The sequence below is a fragment of the Sceloporus occidentalis genome, unplaced genomic scaffold (genome assembly GCF_023333645.1).
Source record: "Sceloporus occidentalis isolate IW3139 unplaced genomic scaffold, rSceOcc1.0.p SCAF_282, whole genome shotgun sequence".
NCBI classification, from domain to species: Eukaryota; Metazoa; Chordata; class Lepidosauria; order Squamata; family Phrynosomatidae; genus Sceloporus; species Sceloporus occidentalis.
This window is the reverse complement of record NW_028317262.1, coordinates 658,903-667,807: the sequence shown is the minus strand read 5'-3', so window position 1 is coordinate 667,807 and position 8,905 is coordinate 658,903.

Below are 8,905 nucleotides of genomic sequence, written 5' to 3'. Positions count from 1 at the left end.
TCTGGCTGAAGGCTTCATGGCTGTTGGGCCGACGTGGCTTTTTCCATTGTTTTCTCAATTTAATGCTCTGAACACCAGGTTTTCTGTCAGGCCTCAGAGGAGAGACGGCCACCCAGCCTCCTCTACTTCTGGTCATTTGATCCGATGCTCAAAGCCTTCTCTTTATACTCTGCGGCCCCTGTAAGGACTCGCATGCAGCTGAAGACATATCTATATAACTCTCACTATACATACATATAATATCACTATATACATAGAACACCTATATCTATATAACTCTCCCTATATACATATATAAATATATATATTTCCCCATGTACGAGACGCACCTTTTTTGAAAAATTGTGGGGTCGAAAAACTAAGTGCATCTTATCCAGTGGTTGTATTGGGACACGTGATCATTTGATGACATCACATGGTAATTCACAGGCAGAGAAGCGGTCACCGCTCCGCAGGAAATGTTTTCTCTTGATGAACAGCACGGCCGACTCACTACGATATTTACTAAAGAGATCGACGATGAGCGCAACGCGGCGAGAAGGGAATGTTCTGAGCATCGTCACGTATCCGCGTAAATTAATGACATCACATGTACATACATTCGATGGGTGTCAGTACAGGAACATCATTGTATTACCTTAATATAAACATGGACAGCATGAAAGGCTGCTGGAGACACTATATATATATATATATATATATATATATATATATATATATATATATATAGCCGGGTCTCTCCACCTAATTTATCCGTTTGTCTGTCAATTCTCGTCTTGGCAGACTCCTTGAATGTATGGATTGTATTAAGCGCTGCGTACATGGTTGGCGATATATAAATAAAAGATAATAATAACATATGCCTCATACCACACTCACCTGATCCAGCCAGTCCCCGGCTGCTGGAGACTAGGTGGGAAGAGGAGGACCTAACCTCGTAAACAGCAGGTGTGATGGTACCACCCTCACCTGACCCAGGTGAGGCCGCCGGTCCCCGACTTGTCGCTGCTGCTGCTCTGCAAATAGTTAAAAACCCACCTAAAGCCCAGCTGGGAGCGGGTTATGGGGGATTCGTGTTTATACCGTGCCAAACAAAGTTATCCACAAAACGCACAACATGAGCCTTCAAAGTTGGTTTCTCCGAAAACTGACCAATGAAGAAAGGGGCTTATATTAAGCAATAGGGTGTTGGGGGAGGGCACACCAAATAACCAATCAGATAATTGCCAACCTTTCCTCACTGAATCCAGGGACGGAGTGGCCATTATTGGAGCGGCTGCCGTGTTTGGGTTGCCTCTACCTGCTCCCGCACGCTGGGGGTATGCACGGGAAGTACACGCTATTACTTAGTAACATGGACATATAGTAGCAGAGCAATATTTCTCGGATTAAGGTAAAGTGTTGGCTTCCTCCAGACGGTACGAGGCAGAAGCGCGGTAGAGAGACACGTTTTGTGGAGTTCCCTAATATACCTTATATTTAAAGTATAATTCACACATTTCCCCCCCAAAAAAATGCACAACCTTTTATTTATCAACGTTAAATCTCATCTGCCGCTTGGCTGACCGATCCCAAATCACCCTGCTGGGAAGAAACTTCTACTTCTGACTGTGTTACCCTACCTAATACCCACTGCAAGATCATTCATAAACACATTAAATCACAGGGGCCCGGGACAGACCCCTGGGGGCCCCACATACCACCTTTGTCCAGTAAGAGAATTTTACATTAACAACTCTCTAAACTCCATCTTTAATGCCGATTTCCTAGCAGGTGCGACCGTCTGCCACGTCGATCTGTTAATCGGTACCGCAAGCTTTTATGAGGTTCTCGAAAGCTTCAGCCGGTCCCCGGCAGACCCCGGGCTGTATTTACGCTGCTGCGTTACCTATTCGTGGGCAAAACCTCTCCCGAGATGCCCTGCCCTGCACCCGGGCACGTCGGGGAGGATACCAAGAGCCGTCCTCCTGCAGCCCCCGTATCCTGTCGCGGAGGGGGGCATCGCTCGGGGTCTCGATGTCTGGCCCCATTCTAAGTGCTTTTGGGACATTTTTATTATCGTTGATATTTATATAGCACCAGCAGATTCCGTAGCGGACGCCGAGTGCGAGGAGCCACTTTCTACGAGCCGGACGGATCATTCCGAAGAGGCCGTAACCCGAGGGGCCGCGTGTCTCTTCTTATGTCTAGCGAGCCCCGTGCAGTTTGAAAAGCTGATCCCGCACTCGGAGCACACAAACGGCTTCTCCCCCGTGTGAGTCCTCTGGTGGGTGATCAGAGTAGAGCTCTGGGTGAAGCGCTTCCCGCATTCGGGACACGAGAAGGGCTTCTCTCCCGTGTGGATCCGCTGATGGTTGACGAGACTCGATTGGTTGAGAAAACGCCTCCCGCAGACGGGACACGGAAAGGGCTTCTCCCCCGTGTGGATCTTCTGATGTCGGACGAGGTGGGAGCTCCAGATGAAGCTCTTCCCGCAGTCGGAGCAGGTGAAGGACTTCTCCCCGGTGTGGACCATCTGATGGGAGACGAGGTTTGCTTTGTACGAGAAGAGTTTCCCGCATTCGGGACAGGCCGTTCTCTTCCCTCTGTGAACGCTCTGATGCTTCTCGCGAACAGAGTCTCGTATATCCGACGGCCGCTCTGTCTGCCTGGGATCCGTAGGAACGTCTGTGAGATCTCCCACGCCGTCCAATAGGGATTCCTCCTTCAGCCGATTAGCTGAAAGACATGTCTCCTCCTCAGTGGGTCTATCAGCAGAGTCCGGGGGGTTTTCTTCTCCAGCAGAGAGCGACTGCTCTCTATTAGCACTCATGTGTTCTGTCTCTAATGGCCAAATATCGGCCCCTGCGACACTCTCTTCTTCAGACGTATACTCTTTGGGTGCGTGACGCTCACCTTCTTCAGGTGGGGTTGGTTCGTCCTTCAGGTGAGAACCGGCGGCGTCCGGTAGGTTTCCTTCTTGCTGATTATACCATGTTTCACTCTGTTCTGTGGATCTGGAGATCTCTGGCTTGGTGGGATCCCCGTCTTCTCCTGCGGTAGGGTGACAGTCTTTTACGTTGAGACAGTCTTCCCCGTAGGTTTTTGTCTCTCCAGTATTCGGGGCTTTGCAGGAAGTCCTCCTCAGCCTGGTCACCATACATTCCTCTCCACCACGTGTCTCTTTGTCGGCTCGTCCGTTCTGTACGTGTGCAGCTCTACCTGCTCAACAGAAAAGAGATCATCAGAGACCCGCGCGGTCAGCAGTCACGAGACATTGGTTCTTGTACAGCGAGGACACTGGAGGTATGGAAGCTACTCATGCTGACGCTGTGGGTGCGTTTGAGGGCCTCAGAGATAAAGGGGATGTCTAAACGTAACACAAGACCTGGTTAAAAGTGTTCCCCAAAACCCCCAAGAAACCTCCTCTTACCTGGAGAGCCGCGGGGCTGGTGGGTCTCCATCATCACGTCCCTGTAAAGCTCCTTGTGTCCTTCTAAATACTCCCACTCCTCCATGGAGAAATAGACGGTGACATCATCACACCTCACAGGAACCTGAGACACACAATGAGCCGTCACCATCCAGACACACGCCTCGGTGTTACTGTATAACGTCCCGTTCCCAGCAGCGCTCACCTCTCCAGTCAGCAGGGACATCATCTTGTGGGTCAGTTCCAGGATCTTCTGCTGGCGGTTCCTCTCGTGGGTCGGTGGGTGAGGGGGTCGTCCTCTGGTAGAGTCAGGTTCCTCAGGGCTGTAGCAGTAGGATTCCCCGAGGTTCTTCACCACCACGTACTCCTATATAATGAAAGAAACGCAGATGAGCTTTTCAGAGAAAGAGACTCACGTGGCCGGGGCTGGACAGTTCCCGGAACCCCTCACCTCCCCCGTCAGCAGGTACATGATCTCCAGCGTGAGCTCCAGGATGCACTCCGTGATCTTCTTCCCGCCGCCCCTCATGCTCAGACACAGATATTCCTGGGGTAGATGGGGCTTCTGGACGGATGGACTTCACCGGCCTCAGGGGCCGCAGCTGGTGAGAAGCTTAGATTCATAATTATATTATCATTACACAGCGCTAACACGGAAACAGATGTGAGGACTGCGTACCTGCCAAACCTCCCTGTTTATTGTGATCAGTCCTCTTCCTCCTCTCCCCTGATGCCCCTCCTTTTCTCTCCAGATGCCTCCTCTCTCCTCCCCTTGGAGCTCCTTTCTCCTCTCTTGTTATCCCTCTCTCCTCCCCTTGGAGCTCCTTTCTCCTCTCCTGTTATCCCTCTCTCCTCCCCTAATGCCCCTCTTTTCTAGGAGGTCAGAATGTTTGCGGGGTATGAGGGTATGACAGCCCTAAAAGCCCCAATAACGTTGTCAGGAACAGGCTTGATGATGATGCTATTAAACGGATGGGTTATTGCCCCAGGCAGCCTCACCTGAGCTCATTAAACTACTTTATGATTACTTTACACATTTTTCACCTGAGGTAGAAGCTGCAGCTGCCCGTCTCCCCCGTGAGCCACTGATTGGCTGCCTGAAATCAGATGGTAGGCACATGGATCCCGCGCTGCAGCTGACGCGAGGCGAGTATACCGCGTTCCGGAGATCGGGGCAGACGCCTCTCCTCAGCGACAGATAGCTGGGTAAGCGAGAGAGGGGCAAACATATAAAAGGGGGGATTCTGCACAGCCCCCACCATACATTTACAAGGGGGGGCCCACAAAAACGTAAAGGGTTAGCACTGTCATTGCGTGCATGTCCCTTTAATGGGGCCATAAAGTCACATGGGCATAAAGGGTAATCGGGGGGGGGCTCTGTCATTATATGGCCCCCACCGGGTGACACTAGCTACCCCGCAGCTCCCTCTCTGCGCAGCGATAGCGGCGGCCGGAAGCTGCAGACCGGATGCGCTTGCGTTCCACCGGACTCGGCTCTTCTTGCGATTCACGCCTCGTTTTCAAAGTGCAGTAACTTGTTCTGCTGAGAGGAGAGGCTTCTGGGAGTTGTCCCAACAACGGGTATTCGACAGGCAGTGGGTGGAGCTTATACAGATAGCAGGGCTGTAATTACAGTAACTGCCCGTCACTAGAGCCCCGGCATTCTATTCCAATAATCAGTTATTACTACTATTAGATATTAATGGTCTCTGGCTTCTATTGAGAGACTACAACTCCCAGAATGCATCCGGCAGCGTTCACCTCAACAAAAGGGTGGTGGCTTTTTCTCTGGCGTCATTTTAACGCGTCCAACTGGAGACTCAGTTCGGGCGGTAGCCGTGGAACGCACAGACAGGAAGTGCCCTGGGATGCGGGCTCCGGAAGTAGATTTCAACAAAGGCGGTCTGCTTCTCTCGCTGGCGGATGGGACTGTTCGGTTCTCCTGCTCCGGTGACCGGTGGAGGGGCTGTCCTCGGCATTAACAACAATAACAATAATAATAATAATGTTCTCCATAACCCCGGGCACAGGGCGAGCGTGATGTTAATGACCCTCATACACAGGTGGGTATGCTAGGGGTGAGCGTGGCGTTATTGCCCCTGATATGCTGGTGGAGGGGGCTGAATGTGGCGATATTGCTCCTCATATACTGGGGAGGGGGGCGAGCGTGGCGTTATTGCCCTTCATATACTGGGGGAGGGGGTGAGCACTGTGTTATTGCCCCTGGTATATATTTAGCCTTGCTAGATGCCCCCCCACGTGGCTCTCAATGTGTTTCCTGCTCTTCACTCAGGTGGTCCCAGGACATGGACGTGGTGGAGTGCAACGGCCAATCATTTGGGGGTCAGAGGTCGGCGTGAAGCTGAGCAGCCCCGCGGGTTACTAAACGGAGAACATGGCGGAGCCCATGATTAATATGGGAGACAACACAGCTTTGGGGGAGGGGGGATGCCATGCCGACACCCAACATGTGTGGACAATAAAGGAGCCAGCCACAGGAGCCTGTACTAATACCCCCAGGGGCAACACAAAGACAGGATATGCCCCCGCTGAAGGGGGAAACCCAATGGGCGCTTATAATTATACCCCCAGGGGCAACACAAAGACGGGAGCTGCCTGCGTCAAGGAGGAACCCGCCCCTGCTGAAGGGGGAAACCCGATGGGCGCTTATAATTATGCCCCCAGGAGCAACACAAAGACGGGAGCTGCCTGCGTCAAGGAGGAACCCGCCCCTGCTGAAGGGGGAAACCCGATGGGCGCTTATAATTATGCCCCCAGGAGCAACACAAAGACGGGAGCTGCCTGCGTCAAGGAGGAACCCGCCCCTGCTGGGGGGGGAAACCCGATGGGTGCTTATAATTATACCCCCAGGGGCAACACAAAGACGGGAGCTGGCTGCATCAAGGAGGAACCGGCCCCTTCTGGAGCGGGGAACGAGGCTGACCCTCTGACGGGCCGCACGGTGGCGCAGTATATGAGGATTGCCGATAAAACATTGATTTGTACATCGGCGGCGGGGCCCCTTGATGGCTCCCCGGCGCGCATCTATTTCTGCACGGAGTGTAACCGGTACTTCGGCAGCAGCTCGGATCTGCTTCAGCACCAGCTGGCCCACAAGCGGCAGAAGGTGGCGTGCCACGAGTGTGGCAAGCAGTTCTCCTGCAAGCCCGACCTGTTCGCGCACCTCCGGCAGCACACCGGCGACAAGCTCTTCGTCTGCGCCGACTGCGGCAAACGCTTCACCCGCGAGTCCAACTATCTCTCCCACCAGCAGAGTCACACGACAGAGAAGCCCTTCGTCTGCGCCGAGTGCGGCAAGCGCTTCAGCAACAGCTCGCGGCTGTCCGCCCACCGCTGGGTCCACAGCGGGGAGCGGCCCTTCGTCTGCTGCAAGTGCGGCAAGAGCTTCGCCAACGGCTCGCAGCTGGCGGCGCACAAGAAGGGCCACGCGCCGGAGAAGCCGTTCCCGTGCTCGGTGTGTGGGAAGAGCTTCGGCAGCAGCGGCCAGCTCGATGCCCACCAGAAGATCCACGCCGTGCAGGAGACCTTCATCTGCTCGCAGTGCGGCGTTGGCTTCTCCTCGTACCCGGACCTCATCGAGCACCACAAGCTCCACGACGGCCTCCAGAGGCTTCCCTGCCCCTTCTGCCCCAAGAGCTTCCTGGACGACGTCCACCTGCTGAAGCACCAGAAGATGCACGAGGAGAAGCCCTTCTGCTGCGCGGAGTGCGGCAAGTGCTACGTCCGCAGCACGGACTTCCTGTGCCACCAGAGGAGCCACACTGAGGCAGAGCAGTCTGCATGATTGCCACGGTTACCGGAACTTTCTATTGGCTGTACATTATTTTTCTATCGAGTTGTTGCTTTAACCCCTTGTAAGCTGTGGTGCACGTGTCAATAAAACCCACGCTTTGTGTTGGTAGGCGGTTGGCCAGTAGCGCATGGTGTTACGGGAGGGTGGGAATGAGCAGCTATTGGATACAGCAGAGTAGAGTGCCAGCTCATGGGCCTAATAGATTGTTGCAGGACGACGCGCCCGGGGCGAGCGGCGTTATCTCCCATCATGCAGTGTCTGTGCCCATCTAGGCTGTCCTTATAACAAGCTGTATAATGTATAGTTAAATCAGTGACCGGTCCCCTGTATAATGTATAGATAAATCAGTGACCGGCCCCTGTATAATGTATAGTGAAATCAGTGACCGGCCCCCTGTATAATGTATAGATAAATCAGTGACCCGGCCCCTGTATAATGTATATTTACAGCAGTTACCGGCCCCTGTATAATGTATAGATAAATCAGTGACCGGCCCCCTGTATAATGTATAGATAAATCAGTGACCGGCCCCTGTATAATGCATAGATAAATCAGTGACCGGCCCCCTGTATAATGTATAGTTAAATCAGTGAGCCGGCCCCCTGTATAGTTAAATCAGCGAGCTGAACCCTGTATAATGTATATTTGAATCAGTGCATAGAAAGGGTTAAAATATCAGCATCTGAAATACCCTGGGGGTGTCTAGTTTTCAAACATATATATAGTCTGAGGGGGTAACTTCAACTGAACGTCTTCAACGAGTTCCCAAATAGGATGTGGGGGCAGGAAGACCAGATTTGGAAAAAAATGTTGTTTTTTTCCCCCATAGGAATGCGCTACTTGTAATTATCACCCTAAAACTTGGAGGGGAAAATGCAAAAACGCACGATAGAAAAACATTCCACCCTCTCAGGTCAGATATCAGAATGTATTTCGCTGGTTTTTATTTCTTTTAATTCTTTTATCAGATGAGGAAAATATTTTTTAAACATAAAAATCAGTGTTTAAAAAAAAATAAAAAATTCACATTTTATAATTTATTTTTATAGTAAATTAGGTGATTTGATCAGAATAATGGTATCTGAAGAAAGCCCTTCCGGGTGTGGGTTTAGTAAATGAAACGTCTCAATAAATAACACAGAGATTAACGGGACCGGGAGACGTCGCAATAAATAACAGAGATTAACGGGACCGCGAGACGTCTCAATAAATAACACAGAGATTAACGGGACCGCGAGACGTCTCGATAAATAACACAGAGATTAACGGGACCGCGAGACGTCTCGATAAATAACACAGAGATTAACGGGACCGCGAGACGTCTCAATAAATAACACAGAGATTAACGGGACCGCGAGACGTCTCGATAAATAACACAGAGATTAACGGGACCGCGAGACGTCTCAATAAATAACAGAGATTAACGGGACCGCGAGACGTCTCAATAAATAACACAGAGATTAACGGGACCGCGAGACGTCTCGATAAATAACACAGAGATTAACGGGACCGCGAGACGTCTCAATAAATAACAGAGATTAACGGGACCGCGAGACGTCTCAATAAATAACAGAGATTAACGGGACCGCGAGACGTCTCAATAACACAGAGATTAACGGGACCGGGAGACGTCTCAATAAATAACAGAGATTAACGGGACCGCGAGACGTCTCGATAAA